Source organism: Pleurodeles waltl, chromosome 1_2 (genome assembly GCF_031143425.1).
Source record: "Pleurodeles waltl isolate 20211129_DDA chromosome 1_2, aPleWal1.hap1.20221129, whole genome shotgun sequence".
In the NCBI taxonomy this organism is placed as follows: Eukaryota; Metazoa; Chordata; class Amphibia; order Caudata; family Salamandridae; genus Pleurodeles; species Pleurodeles waltl.
The window spans coordinates 1,220,020,163-1,220,035,687 of record NC_090437.1 but is presented as its reverse complement, the minus strand read 5'-3'; the positions used below and the strand labels follow the sequence as shown (position 1 = coordinate 1,220,035,687).

At 44.1% G+C, this 15,525-nt stretch overlaps 1 protein-coding gene across 2 annotated transcripts in view; it reads left to right on the top strand.

Annotated features, from left to right (window-relative positions):
* Window positions 1–15,525, top strand: part of UVSSA (UV stimulated scaffold protein A) — a 268,598-nt gene that overhangs the window by 182,664 nt on the left and 70,409 nt on the right. The gene's annotated exons all lie outside the window — the stretch shown is intronic.

Genomic DNA, 15,525 nt, shown 5'->3' with positions numbered 1-15,525 from the left:
CGCAGAAACTCTTCATAGCCTTCTTCAAAATGAGGCGCCTCTCTCAGGAAACATCTTTCCTGGTTGCTATAACTTCTGCCATACACTTTAGCTAGTTTCAGGTCCTCAGTCTAAATAATACTACACTATGTTCATCTGCACAGTATGGTGTTGACGACTCACTCCACTTCCATTCCCAAGGTGTTGTCTGTGTTTCACCTGAGCAAAGTTTTATCCCATAACTTCTTTTTTTTCTGTGGCAACAATCTAACGTTGCTGAGGAAATGCTTCTCAGCCTTTGTCTGGCACAGTTTATGCTTAAACTGACAGAACAAGATTTTATCTTTTGGAGACCCCTGACGAGCTATCAATCAATCTGTTGTCTACCTATGGCGGCATAAGCCATTGTGAATAATCCACTGGCAAAGATAATTCGAGGACTGAAATGTGTGACGCTACAAAGCTTCCGGAGGCATTACGTTCTTGAGGCTTCCTCATCAAGCAACACACACATTGGTCATCAGTTTTGTGCAGTCGTTTTTTTCATGGCCTGAAACTCACCAGTGCTGCCTTTTCCTCCTAATTTTTACTCTTCGTCCTGTAACAAGCATTGGCAAAGCCGATAGGTCTCACCTATGCGATAGTGTTTTGGCCACGTTGTACACCAGTGTGGCTGCTGTTCAACATGGCATAAAGTTAGTGGTGTGGGGTGGAGTAGGGTAGACTGGAGTGAGGTAGACTGGGGTAGAGTGGAATAGGGTAAATTGGGGTAGATTGGAGTGGAGTGGATTGGGGAAGAGTGGAGCGCAGTGGATTGGGGTAGTTTGGATTGGGGTAGATTGGAGTAAATTAACATGGAGTTGGATAGGGTTGGGTGGATTGGGATGGGGTGGGGTAGATTGAGTTAGGGTGGGGTAGATTGGAGTAGACTGGGATAGATTGGAGGGGCGGATTGGATGGGATAGATTGGACTTGATTAGTTTGTGGTGAAATGGGGTAAGGTAGTTTGGAGTGGGGTGGATTTAGGTGAAGTGGGTTAGATTGGACTGGAGTGAGGTAGATTTGAGTGGCATCTGTTAGTATGGAGTGAAGTGGAATGGGGTAGATTGGGTAGAGTAGAATGGAGTGGGTTGGTTGGATAGAGAGTAGTGGGGTGGACTAGAATGGACTGTGGTAGATTGGGGTGGAGTAGGGTAGATTGCTGTGGAGTTTGATAGCTTGGAGTGGAGTCAGGATTGAAGTGTAGTGAGATAGATTGGGGTAGAGTATAGTGTAGTGGGGTAGATTAGGGTGGAGTGGTGTGGATTGGGTGGATTAGGGTAGGGTAGATTGGAATGAAGTGGGGTAGATTGCAGTAGCGTAGATTGAAGATGAATGATTGGACTAGGGTAGATTGCGGTGGGGTGGTGTAGATTGGAAAGGTGTGGTATAGATTTGAGTGGAGTGTGGTAGACTGAGTGGGGTAGATTGGAGTGAAGTGGAGTGGGGTAGATTTGGATAGAGCGGATTGTGGTAGAGTGGAGTGGGATAGATTAGAATAGTAGGGTAGATTGGAGTGATTTGGGGTAGATTGGGATGAGGTAAATTCGAGTGGGGTACATTGGAGTAGGGCAGATTGAATTGGAGTAGATTGAGGTGGAGTACATTGGGATGGAGTGGGGTAGATTGGAGTGGGGTAGATCGAGGTAGAGTGGAGTGAGCTATATTGGGGTAGATTGGAGTGGGGTAGACTGGAAGAGTGGAGTGCAGTGAATTGTGGTAGATTGGAGTGTGGTAGCTTGGGGTGAAGTCGGATAGAATGGAGTGGAGTTTGATAGATTGGATTGGAGACTAGTATAGTGGGGTAGATTACGGTTGAGTGGGATGGATAAATAGAGGGATGATTGGAGTGGGGTAGATTGGGGTGGGGTAGATTGGAGTGTGGTGGAGTGGGGTGAACTAGGGTAGATTGGGATGGAGTTGATTGGGGTGGGGTACAGTGGGGTGGAGGAGTTTAGATTTGAGTGGACTGTGGTAGATTGGAGTGGGATACATTTGGATAGAGCGAAGTGTGCTAGAGTGGAGTGGGATAGATTGGGGGAGTGGGGTAGATTGGAGTGGTGTTAGGTAGATTGGTATGGGGTAAGGTGGAGTAGATTGGAGTGGGGTAGATTGGAGTGGGCTGCATTGGAGTGGGGCACATCAAAATGGGTTCGATTGGGGTGGAGTGGGGTAGATTGGGGTGGAGTGGCGTAGATTGGGGTGGAGTGGGGTAGATTGGAGTGGGGTTTGATCAGGGTAGAGTAGAGTGAGATATCAGGGTAGATAGGAGCAGAATGGGTTAGATTGGGAAAGAGTAGTGTTGAAGTAAGCCTCAGCAAGGCCTACTAGTGCAAGGGGTTCACCTTTCTCTGCACAAAGTCCTCAGACCATGTAGGAAGAAGTTGGCACGGAAACTGGAATAAAAGACATAAGTTTATTAACCTCATGAGGTGGTACTACAATTCAGACAGCACCCTTTGGTAATGTCTGAAGTAGCACACTGAACTGAGAGAGCATGGTCCTTTTATACCCACGCAGGGGCCAAAAGGAGATGGTACAATTATGGAAACAAGACTTGTATACATGTAAGGTCATATGGAAAATGCACAGTCGACAGGTAGGAGGAGCTAACAGTTTCCAAGGACTAACAGCTGCAGACCTTACTGAGCATGTGCGAAAGTAAGAGATGCTAAATATAACTCGTCACTAGGCAGATTTCAAGAGCAGTTAACTGAAAGGTAGGACAGAGCACATGGTGAGCACATGGCAGCATGTAGCAAAGAAAATGGCTGCCATGAATACAAAATGGATTCCGCAAAATGTTTACAATAGTAACTAAATACAAGATGTCTTCTGCTAATGCTTAATCTAATCACTGCTAAATTACAACAGACGACCCTTTCAGCATTAGCTGAAGACATTCGTCTTTCTGGGATAATCTAAATATTCATCTTGTATATTTATGCTCATCATTTCAGCTATTTCCTTATCTAACATATGTTGTGCTTTCATTTCTGTAATATTTCTTTTGGTAGGCATACAAGCAGTAATACACATGGAGCAGAACATTGGACCACACTGAATATAGATACAGCATGTAAAAAATATTGCAATTATTACACACAGGATAGTCAATAGTTTCCAGCCCCAGATGGAAACAAGAGCCCAAAACCATCCAGAAAAAGTCCAAGTACCAGTCTTTGTATGGATTTCTGCAGCAATTTTATGCAATTTAGATATTGCATCATAGACTGAAGGTGAGTGATCTGGGATAAAAACACAACAACTACTACCGATGATTCGACATGCACCACCTCGATCAGCTAATATCACATCTAATACCATACGATTTTGGAGCGCTACAATTCTTGCAATTTGGAGCTCCTCAGTAATATTCCCAAGTGCCAGAGCTGCCTGATTGGTAACAGTTTCCACAACCCTAGTCAATTGTCTCACTTTCCTACTGTTTAATACAACACCTACAAAGGGGAACAATCCTAAATTAAAATCAACATATTGTTGCAGGCTAGTATCAGTTTGGTCTACCTCATTTGTACTTATTTCCCTTTTATATCTATTGTTAATGATGTCATTGAACAGTTTTAAATCTCGGTGATAAGATGCAGGAGCCAAAAACACAGGGGGCAATAGAAAAGATACATAACACACACCTGACCACCCAACAGGTAGCTGGTAATATCCATAGTTACCACAAACAAAATATGTATTATGTGAAGCTGTAAAACTACTATTATTTAGACCCTCAATAGTTCAAATCAAGGTACAATCGCTTATCCCTACTGGAATTCGTCCAATGCTTCGTATACATAAATCTGCTTTAGTTTTTGTAATAGAAATCACAAATTGTTCTTTCTTGTCAGAGTCTCGTGTATTTGTGAAGACATATGGTATTGAAACATTGTCCGGCTGATACTCTTCCGTTTTCCATTTAGTTCCTTTAGCTTGGGGATACCCATCTTTGTCTTGGTAGCACACTTTATTAAGGCAAAAAAGAAGTCCGCCCTCCGTACGTTTTCCAGATGCAAACAAAAGCATGTACCAAGCTTGACAAGAACCATTGTGTGAAAAAGGAAGAGGAATGAAAGGTGTTCCTCCTTTCTTTTGATGCGCAGGTATCATTCCACATACCCAACAGTTAGTAGTATTTGTAGCATTATGAGTATGATGCAACATCTGAATGAAAGTATTATTGAAGTACGATTGACGGTGCTTCTGCTCCTGATAGGGAAGCGTAAAGTAATAGTGATCCTCTGGTACTGGAGTAGTGGCAACAAAGAACTCACGAGCAGGAGACTTCTTTCCAATAAACCAGGTGATCGTTGCTGTTACCACCAAAACAACAACAAACCCCATAATACTAATGATCAATTTGTTATTCATTTTAGCAACAGTGATAATCGACCCTTTCAGAAATGAATTCAAAATAATTGTTGAAGCTCTTATCCCTGGGCAGCCGCTGATTTCTTCACCACGGGCCAAGACGGGTGTCACTACTCTGATGCACGGCTGATCCACCCCCCTTGCCACATTGGCTCTCCGTTTCACTAACCCAGGGCTGTAGCTCAACCAGTCTTTTCAAAACAATTTTCAGATTCTTTCCTTGGTCTCAAATTATATCGCGACACTCCAGAAGTCGTATGGTCCAAGAAGACCTCTGCAGATTCGTCAGGTGATATAGCACGGCCTTTCTCCGTAGTCAAAATCTCTCGATGATCGGTCAGCACAGCAGGTTCCACCAAGGTAGGTAGCACTCTCTTGCAGTGAGTACTATGAACCCAATTCTTTCGATTCGTCACTCGAACTGCTGTCCTTGTCGCAAGGAGCACCTGTTCTGGGCCTCGCCACCTTGGTTCCAAGCTGCTTGATCTTTCAAAAGACTTAATCATCATCTGGTCACCAGGTCGGAGTTCATGGCCTTCACCTGTAGATCTATCAGGAAGTGCTTCTCGAACCTGTTGATGAATAGAAACCAAATTGTCGGTTAACTGTGCCAAATAATCATTCATCAAGACACAAGGTACATCATATACAGATTTTGGTTTAGGAACTCCCCAAATGTTCATTGGCCTCCCAAGCACTACTTCATAGGGGCTAAGGCCAAGTCGGGAGTGTGGTACTGACCTAATAGACAATAATGCCAATGGTAATGCATCCGGCCAAGTTAAGGATGTGGAAGCCTGTATCTTCGCTAATTTCAGCTTCAATGTAGCATTATACCTTTCCACCAACCCTGCTGATTGTGGGTGGAAAACCGCATGGAACTTCTGTTTGATCCCTAATCCTTTCAGGAAATACTTAATAACTTCCCCAACAAAATGAGGTCCGTTATCACTCCATAAAAGTCTGCAAACACCAAACCTAGGGAAAAATTCTTTCAAAAGCACCTTCGCTATGGTAATGGCAGTATTATCCTTTGTGGGGTACGCCTCTATCCATTTACTGAAGGCACAAACCACCACCAAGACATACTTTAAATTGTTGCAGCGTTCAAGCTGAATATAATCCATTTGTAAAACTTCAAAAAGTGCAGTTGGTGTAGCAAACCCTCCCGCAGGAGTACGTGTCCCTTTTCCAGGATTGTATTGTAAGCAGATCAAACAAGACTGTACTACTCTCTTAGCTGTACTGGAAATTTCTGGATGCTCCCAAACTTGCGTAAGCAACTTCGTTATTGTTGAAGCTCCACCATGTGCCAGTCCATGTGCCATCTGAACCATAGGTTGTACAAAAGCTATAGGCAATTTCCATTTATCCATCTGCTTATTCCGCCAACAGCCCTCATCATCCAATTCTCCATCTTTAGACCATTGCTCACGTTCTTTCACTGAAGCAGATTTCTGTATATCTAATACGTCTTGTCTTGCATTATGCCAGCGTTCAGCTTGTGACTTCACTACATACATAGAAGTAGTACTTCGCTGCATCGCAGTCTCACGTGCTACACGGTCTGCAAGAGCATTACCTTGCCCTATCTTATCGGTCACTTTCTATGTGCACTACATTTCACAATAGCTAGTTTCTTTGGATATGTCAATGCAGTCAAGAGGTTATGCACTAATTCTCCGTGCATTATCTGCATCCCGTGGGATGTAAGAAAACCTCTCTCCTTCCAAAGCAAACCAAAATCATGAGCCACTCCAAAAGCATAGCGGCTATCTGTGTAAATGTTCACACTTAAATCAGTACTAAGCTCACATGCTCGTGTCAAAGCTATTAGTTCAGCTGCTTGAGCTGACTTCTGTGGTATACGAGCTGTCTCCACTACCGTGTGTATTGTGGTGATTGCATATGCAGCTGAGGTCGTACCATCTGGCAACTTCAAACAAGACCCATCAACCCACAGTTCCTCGTCTACATTTAAAAGGGGCGTATCTTGTAAATCAACACGACCCTTTGTCTTTTCTTCGGTAAGGAATATACAATCATGTGTTTCTTGTGACTGAGGCTGAGTCACTGGATATGGCAACAAAGTAGCTGGGTTTAGTGTCGCACATCTCTTCAGTGTAATGTGAGGAGCCAATAATGTCAACTCATAACCTGTCATACGGGCACTATTTAAATGTTGTGTCTTTGTTTGATTTAACAGAGCATCAACCGCATGGGGTACTAGCACCAACAGCTTATGTGACAAAACTATCCCTTCACTCTGACGTATTGAGACAGCTGTTGCGGCAACTGAACGAAAACACCCGGGCAACGCTCGAGCGACAGGATCAAGTACTGCTGAAAAATATGCACAAGGACGCTGCTTATCGCCATGTGTCTGTACTAAAACTGATAATGCACATCCATCTTTCTCATGTACATAAAGTACAAAAGGCTTCATGTAATCTGGAGTACCTAACACTGGTGCAGAACAAAGGGCTTGTCGCAGCTGTCGGAAAGCAGTCTCACATTCATCTGTCCATGGGAGGGGCATTGGAGTATTTTTAGTCAGAAGTGCTAGCAAAGGTTTGGCAATGTGTGAAAACCCTAATATCCATTGCCTACAAAAAGAGGTAAGGCCAAGGAATGCACGAACATCTTTCTGAGTAGAGGGTACTGGTGTGTCTAAAATTGCTTGAATACGATCTGATGTAAGTGCACGGCCCTCCTTAGACAAAAGGTGACCTAAATAGGTTACCTTTGGTCTACAATATTGCAATTTCTTTCGTGACACTTTATGATGGTGTGAAGCAAGAAAAGAAAGTAAGGACAAAGTGCACTTTTCACATTGCTCCGGGGTATCAGCTGCCAACAAAATATCATCGACATATTGTATGAGAGCCACACCTTCAGGCAAAACAAAAGAATCAAGTTGTCGTTTTAACGCCTGACTATAAATGCTTGGGCTCTCCGTGTAGCCTTGAGGAACTCTGCAAAATCTATATGATCGTTTATTCAAAGTAAAACCAAACAAATATCGGCTGTCAGGATGAATAGGGATCGAAAAGAAAGCATTCTTCAAGTCTATTACAGAGAACGTAGTTGCTGTCGGGGGAACCATAGTAAGGAGTGTCGTGATGTCAGATACCACAGGATATTGAGGTATCACAATCTTATTCACTTCTCGTAAATCAATAATGAATCGGTAAATCCTAGTATCAGTATCCTTTTTCAGAATAGGAAGAATCGGACTGTTACAAACATTATACAGAACTTCCTCGACAACTCCGACTGCAATAAGATCATGCACAATTCGTGTGAGTGCTTCTTCGCCCTCCTGTGAAATTTTGTATTGAGGCAAACGTGGCAACACAGCTCCCTCCTTGACACTAATATGTACCGGTGGAACAATCATTTGTCCCACATCAGTATCTGAAGTAGCCCACAAAGTACTAGGGAGTGAGGCTAATGCATTATCCTCTTTAACAAGACAAACTCTTTCCATCACAGGATGATTATCATTTAAAATAACACGCACCCCTTCAGGAGAACATCGTATTGTAGCCCTGAAATACTTGAGCATATCAAGACCCAAAATATTGTCTGGTGTATTTGGAGAAAGCAAAAATGGACATGGAGCAGTAAATTTATCAACATGGAATGCAAGTGGTTGTGACAATGGGCTAGGGGAAGGTGTTCCATCGAAACCTACCGATGTAATGGTTAAGCCAGACAGGGGAGCCCTTGGAATCAATTGTTTAGACAAGGCGCTACGAGTAGCTCCTGTGTCAACCAGAAACTGATCAGTAAGACCCAAAACATGTGCTGTAACATAGGGACCCCTCTGATCTACTGGAACTTCAACTGATTCCTTACCCCATCCTAGGCAATCCTATGCATAAGCAGAATCTTGGAAATCAGGCTGCACATGATCAGACATCTGGTATTGGTTCCGTCTATCAAAAGTGTTAAACCCATCCTGCCCTTGTGTATTAGCATCAACCCTAGCATGATCATTCGTACTTCTTCTAGGTCCTGAATATCCTGAGCGATTTCTCATTTGTCCCCGACCATGTGGACACTGCTGAACACGTAGTGCTGGACAATCGGCAGCCCAATGCCCAACTTTCTTACAATACGCACACTGATCATCAGACAAATTCGAACGAGTGTAAGAAGAACCATAAGATCCACGTCCACCTCTATCACTGCCTCTAAAAGGCGGACCATAAGCTTGAGCCAACATAACCTTCGTTTTTAATTCTTTAATCTTTTTCTCCTCGCTACCTTTTGCTTCTAATTCCTGACGTTCATAATACTGAGCCATAGTCAAAAGAGAAACCGGAGTAGAGGTAGTCCATTAACTTTCACTAGCTTTTAAACGACTAGCTATTCCTGGTAACAGATTTGCAACATATTTATCGACGAACAAATGTCTGCCCGTATCATCTGATAGTGACTGACCGCTAAAATTATGAAATGCTTCTTCAAAGCGTGTAAAGAAATCAGAGACCGATTCATCTGCCTTTTGTTTAAAAGACGCTAAAACCGTCCAATCTATCCTTTTAGGGGGAATAATCGTTTTCAACTTAACTAATATGGCTGCAGGAAAATCTAGAATCAACTGATATGGCTTTTTCGCAGGTTCCCTATCCCTGTCCATCTGTTCTATTTCTTTCCATGATGCCCCAAAAACTGTACGATCATCAATTTTACGAACAGTTCTCCACATATCTGGCGGTAATATCAATCCGAAAAATAAATCAATGTCAGCCAAAGTCATAGTACAAGAACTAATTGCTCCCTCAACTTCCTCATAAAAGGCGGCTGGATTCTTCGGCGGGTCAGGTAATGCTGTTTTAAGTGCCATTACATCTGCCCTATTCCAAGGAGTATACACCCAATTATAAATAAAATAACCCTTAGCATCAACAGAAGTTTTATCATCATTTGTACCCAATCCTTTAGGAGGAACATACAAAGGCGCGGCCTCCCGCATTGGTTTCGCGTGAACTATCATAGTCTTATCTGTTTCAAAGATGGAAGCTTGCGCCCCTTCGGTCTGAGATGCTCGTGCAACCGCGTCCGCAGCCCTTTTCTCCTCCTGCAAACGGACTGCCACAATACATAATTTCATTAAACGCCTGATTGCATCAGCCACCTGGGAGAAAACAAAAAGACCATCACGCATTTGCTTATAATCAGCTGCTACATCATCGGGCTCTAACTCATCAGAATATTTCCGGTATAGTTTAATAACTTCTGAGCCAAATGCCTCAGTAAAATATAGCTGCTCCTTTTCCGTCCACCCTTTCATGTTGTCTAAAAGTTCAGAAGCAGAAACAGCGCTACGAATTGTTTTACGAGCAATAGATCTAAGCTCAGCCGCACGGTCAGCAGGCAGCATAGAGCGACTGTCCCGCATCTTCTGTTGCTCCGAACTGGAGACTTTAGATAACTCATGAGGGGCAGAAGGGACGACATACGGAGGTGGAGGGCGATCCAGTAACAATAAATCATCATGTGGTTTATTAAGGATAGGATAGAGGGGTTGCCTAACAGTGTATTGGCCAGTTACCTGTAGCTTACGTTCTTTCTCCTCTAGCTCCTTTAAGTCATTTATTTCTTTCTTTCTCATTTCCAATGCTTTCACATATATATTTTTCCACTGCTCTTTCTCAAGCAAGGCTTGCTCACGTCCACGCGCTTCTTTCTCCCACACTCGTACACAGTCAAACATATCTTGCCTAGATTTTCGCTTACGCATACATTGTTCCACATACTCAATCTTTCGCAAATCATATGACCCATGCATAGGCCAACGTAACTCAGGATCCGTGCGGGTGTATTTATTCCATAATGTGCTGTACATTATAGAAGAAAGACCATGTTTAACATACATATCTCTATTTGGTGTCCCCTCTGGGGGTGCCGGTTGCGATTCTTCCAGTTTCAAATTGGTACCTTTACAAAAGCAACACATCCTACGAAGTGCGCTAAAAACAGGCATGCCAAAAATAGTGCAGAATATGCAATATTATAATCAAAGTAGCACTTAAGGTGCCGTTCAAATCAAAATCAAATTGGAGAGAATTCTCCTCATTACCTGCCTATATAAATTGCAATTTATATATCGAATCCAAAGAATACAAATTGACTAGTCACCCAAATCACAAAAGCCACAGTAAGTAGTACTAACTACATTACCAAACACAGGCATCAAAACCCACAGCAAGTGCCGTAAAACGGCTCTTACCAATCACAGGGTGTCCAGGTTCCAACTGCCAAGTTCTAAAATCGACCAAATGGTCACTGCATGACGAATGAACAAAAAAAAAAGGATCTCAGTCGAGGACCGGCGCCACCTGGATGGTCAAATCAGAAAGAAGGGAAAAACGCCGTGGTTGCCAAGACTCGGGTCTCCTCAGGCATTGATCGTCCGCAGCGAGATTCCAATCCTTCGTCGCGACCAATCCATTGGGCATCCGAGTCGCCGATGAGTCCCTGTTCGGGCGCCAATTTGTTGAAGTAAGCCTCAGCAAGGCCTACTAGTGCAAGGGGTTCACCTTTTCTCTGCACAAAGTCCTCAGACCATGTAGGAAGAAGTTGGCACGGAAACTGGAATAAAAGATATAAGTTTATTAACCTCATGAGGTGGTACTACAATTCAGACAGCACCCTTTGGTAATGTCTGAAGTAGCACACTGAACTGAGAGAGCATGGTCCTTTTATACCCACGCAGGGGCCAAAAGGAGATGATACAATTATGGAAACAAGACTTGTATACATGTAAGGTCATATGGAAAATGCACAGTCGACAGGTAGGAGGAGCTAACAGTTTCCAAGGACTAACAGCTGCAGACCTTACTGAGCATGTGCGAAAGTAAGAGATGCTAAATATAACTCGTCACTAGGCAGATTTCAAGAGCAGTTAACAGAAAGGTAGGACAGAGCACATGGTGAGCACATGGCAGCATGTAGCAAAGAAAATGGCTGCCATGAATACAAAATGGATTCCGCAAAATGTTTACAATAGTAACTAAATACAAGATGTCTTCTGCTAATGCTTAATCTAATCACTGCTAAATTACAACAGTAGAGTGGAGTGGAGTGGAGTGAAGTGAAGTGCAGTGGATTGTGGTAGATTGGAGTGAGGTAGATTGGGGCCGAGGGGAGTAGGGTAAGTGAGGGTGGAGTTGGATAGATTGGAGTGGAGTTACATAGATTGGAGTGAAGTCGAGTTTGCAGTGGAGTGAGATAGATTGCATTAGAATGTAGTGGAGTGGAGTGGATTAGGTGGACTAGAGCAGGGTACATTGGAATTAAGTGGGATAGATTGAAGAGAGATGATTGGGGTAGATTGGAGTGGAGTAGATTGGGGTGTGATAGATTGGGGTTGATTGGGGTGTGGTAGAGTGAAATGAAGTAGGGTAGATTGGGCTGGGGTAGAGTGGGGTGGAGTGGTTTAGATTTGGGTGGAGTGTGGTAGATTGAGTGGGGTAGATTGAAGTGGAGTGGGGTAGATTTGGAGAGAGCGAACTCTGGTAGAGTGGAGTGATATAGATTGGGGGAGTGGGGTAGATTAGAGTGGTGTTAGGTAGATTGGGATGGGGAGGGTGGGGTAGATTGGAGTGGGCCAGATTGAATAGGGGTAGATTGGTGTGGAGAGGAGTAGATTAGCGTGGGGTAGATCAGAGTGGAATGAGATATATTGGGGTAGATTGGAGCGGAGTGGGGAGGATTGGGGAAGAGTAGAGTGCAGTGAAGCGTGGTAGGTTGGAGTGTGGTAGATTGGGGGAGAGTGGAGGAAGGTAGATTGGAGTAGAGTTTGATAGTTTGGAGTGGAGTCAAGTGACATACATTGGGGTAGACTGGGGTGTAGTGGGGTAGATTGGGTGGGTTAGAGTAGGGTAAATTGGAATGAAGTGGGGTAGATTGGAGAAGGGTAGATTGGAGAAGGGTAGATTGGAGAAGGGTAGATTGGAGAAGGGTAGATTGGAGAAGGGTAGATTGGAGTAGGGTAGATTGGAGTAGGGTAGATTGGAGTAGGGTAGATTGGAGAAGGGTAGATTGGAGAAGGGTAGATTGGAGTAGGGTAGATTGGAGTAGGGTAGATTGGAGTAGGGTAGATTGAAGAGGGATGAGTGGAGAAGATTGGGATGGATTGGGGTAGCGTGGGTTGGAGTGGGGTGGATTGGGGTGGAATGGTTTAGATTTGAGTGAAATATGGTAAATAGAGTGGGGGTAGATTTGGATAGAGCAAAGTGTGGTGGAGTGGTATAGATTGGGGCAGTGAGGTAGATTAGAGTGGTGATGGGTAGATTGGAATAGGGTGGGGTAGATTGGAGTGGGGTACATTGGAGTGGAGAGGGGTAGATTGGAGTGAGGTAGATCGGGTAGAGTGAAATGAGATATATCAGAGTAGATTGGAAGGGAGGGGAGTGCAGTGGATTGTGGTAGATTGGAGTATGGTAGATTGGAGTGTGCTAGATTGGGGTAGAGTGAAGTAGGGTAGATTGAAGTGGAGTGACATACATTGGGGTAGACTTGAATGTAGGGGGTAGATTAGGATGGATTAGGGTAAATTGGAATGAAGTGGGGTAGATTGGAAAAGGGTAGATTGAAAAGGGATGATTGGATTGGAGTGGAGTAGATTGTGATGGATTTGGGTAGAGTGGGTTGGGTAAGGTGGATTGGGGTGGTATGATTTAGATTTGAGTGGAATATGGTAGGTAGAGTGTGGTAGAGTAGAGTGGAGTGGCATAGATTCGGGTAGTGGGGTAGATTAGAGTGGTGATGGGTAGATTGGGATAGGGAGGGTGGGGTAGATTTGAGTAGGGTACATTGGAGTGGGGCAGATTGAATAGGGGTACATTGGAGTGGCGTGGAGGAGATTGGAGTGAGGTAGATCAGGTTAGAGTGAAATGAGATATATCAGGGTAGATTGGAGGGGAGTGGAATGTGTGGTAGGTTGGAGTGTGCTAGGTTGGAGTAGAGTGGAGTAGGGTAGATTGGAGTGTGCTAGATTGGGGTAGAGTGGAGTAGGGTAGATTGGAGTGTAGTCGAGATTGGAGTAGAGTGATATACATTGGGGTAGACTGGAGTGTAGTGGGGTATATTAGAATGTAGTAGGGTAGATTGGAATGAAGTGGGGTTGATTGGAGTAGGGTAGATTGAAAAGGGATGATTGGGGTGGGGTAAATTGCAGTGCAGTAGGGTGGGGTGAAGTGGGGGTAGATTAGGGTGTGGTAGAATGGGTGGAGTGGGGTGGAATGGTTTAGATTAGGTGGAGTGGGGTGGATTTGGATAGGGTGTTGTGGTAGAGTGGATTGGTATAGATTGGGGTGGATTTGAGTGGGGTACATTATAGTGGAGAGGGGTAGATTGGAGTGTTGTGGAGTGAGATATATCAGGGTAGATTGGTGCACAGTGGGGTAGATTGGGAAGAGTGGAGTGCCTTGGAGTATGGTAGATTGGAGTGTGGTGAATTGGAGTGTAGTGGAGTAGATTGGAGTCTAGAGGAGTATATTGGAGTGGAGAGGACTATATTGGAGTGGAGAGGAGTAGACTGGAGTAGATTGGAGTGGAAAGGAGTAGATTGCAGTGGAGTGGGATACATTGAATGTATTGAGGTGTGGTAGATTGGAGTGAAGTGGGGTAGACTGGAGTTAGATAGGAGTGCGGTAAAGTAGAGTGGGGTAGATTGAAGTGGAGTAGATTGGGGTATATTGGAGTGGGGCGGATTGGATGAGGTAGATTGGAGTTTGGTAGTTTGGGGTGGAATGGGGTAGGGTAGATTGGAGTAGGGTGGATTGGGGTGGAGTGGGTTAGATTGGACTAGAGTGGAGTAGATTTGAGTGGCATGCTGTACATTACAGTGAAATGGAGTGGGGTAGAGTGGAATAGATTGGGGTAGAGTGGAGTGGGGTAGATTGGGTGGATTGAGTTGGGTAGATTGGGTAGAGTGGAATGGAGTGGGGTAGATAGGGGTGGATTGGGGCAAAGTCGAGTTGGATGGATTGGATTGGAGTGGCGTGGAGGGAGATAGACTGGGGAAGATTGGAGTGAGTTAGCCTGGAGTGGGGTAGATTGGGTGGATTAGAGTAAGGTAAATTGGAATGGAATGGAGTGGGATTGTTTGGCGTGGAGTGGGGTAGATTCTGTGGAGTGGGATAGATTGGTGTGAAGTAGATTGTAGTTGAAGTGGGGTAGATTGGGGTGGTGTGGGGTAGATTTGGGTGGGTTGTAGTGGGGTGAGTGGAGTGGGGTAGATTGGGGAAAATTGTAGTGAAGTGGAGTGAGGTAGATTGGGGTACAGTGGAGTGGGATAGATTGGAATGGAGTGGGGTTGATTGGAGTGAGGTAAGAATTGTGGAGTGGCATGTTGTGTTGTGGAGTGAGAGGCGTAGATTGGAGTGCTGTGCTGTGTCTTAGAGTGGAAGGGCTTAGAGTGGAGTAGCTTTTCATGGGGTGGCATGGCATAGAGTGGAAGGGCATAGACTGGAGTGTAGTGGCATGGTGTGGTAGCACACTGCTATTATACAAACACATTTCAGTCGAAACGACCATTACATTTGCACCAAACTATGGTTTACTGCACATAATAATGTGTGCAAATGTCATCACCTAGTGTCCTGATGTGTTTTGATCGTATTCAAGTATTTGTTTCCACCACCTACAGAATTACAAAACAAATGTGCTTAATTTGTACTAACTGATATATTCTGAAACGTCAGCACAGTTCATTTTTTTTGTTGTGTGCTAGAAAAAGAAACATCCCTTCTCGTCTCAAGTGAGTGCTCAGCGGGATTGTCACATAATTTCTCTCACTTTGAAGTCCGAGAAATTAACAAAAAAACACTAAGCTCCCTGGAAGAGAGAGCCTGACGTTTGAACTCTGTCTTTGAATACAAAGCAAATGTGACAAGATAAGAACAAGGTTTAAAGGCCTGTTTACAGAAAGCGAGTTCATGGAAGAGTACAGTAAACATGGTTTGGGCAAAAGGAGGAGAAAACTCAAGCTGGGCTACCGCTAAAGCAAATAAAGCCAGCAAATAGAAAGCCAGAAAATGTGAGTTACAGACCACAAAGCCAATGATAAGCAATGGGCAGAGCATTCCTAGGTTTTCTGAATGTCCA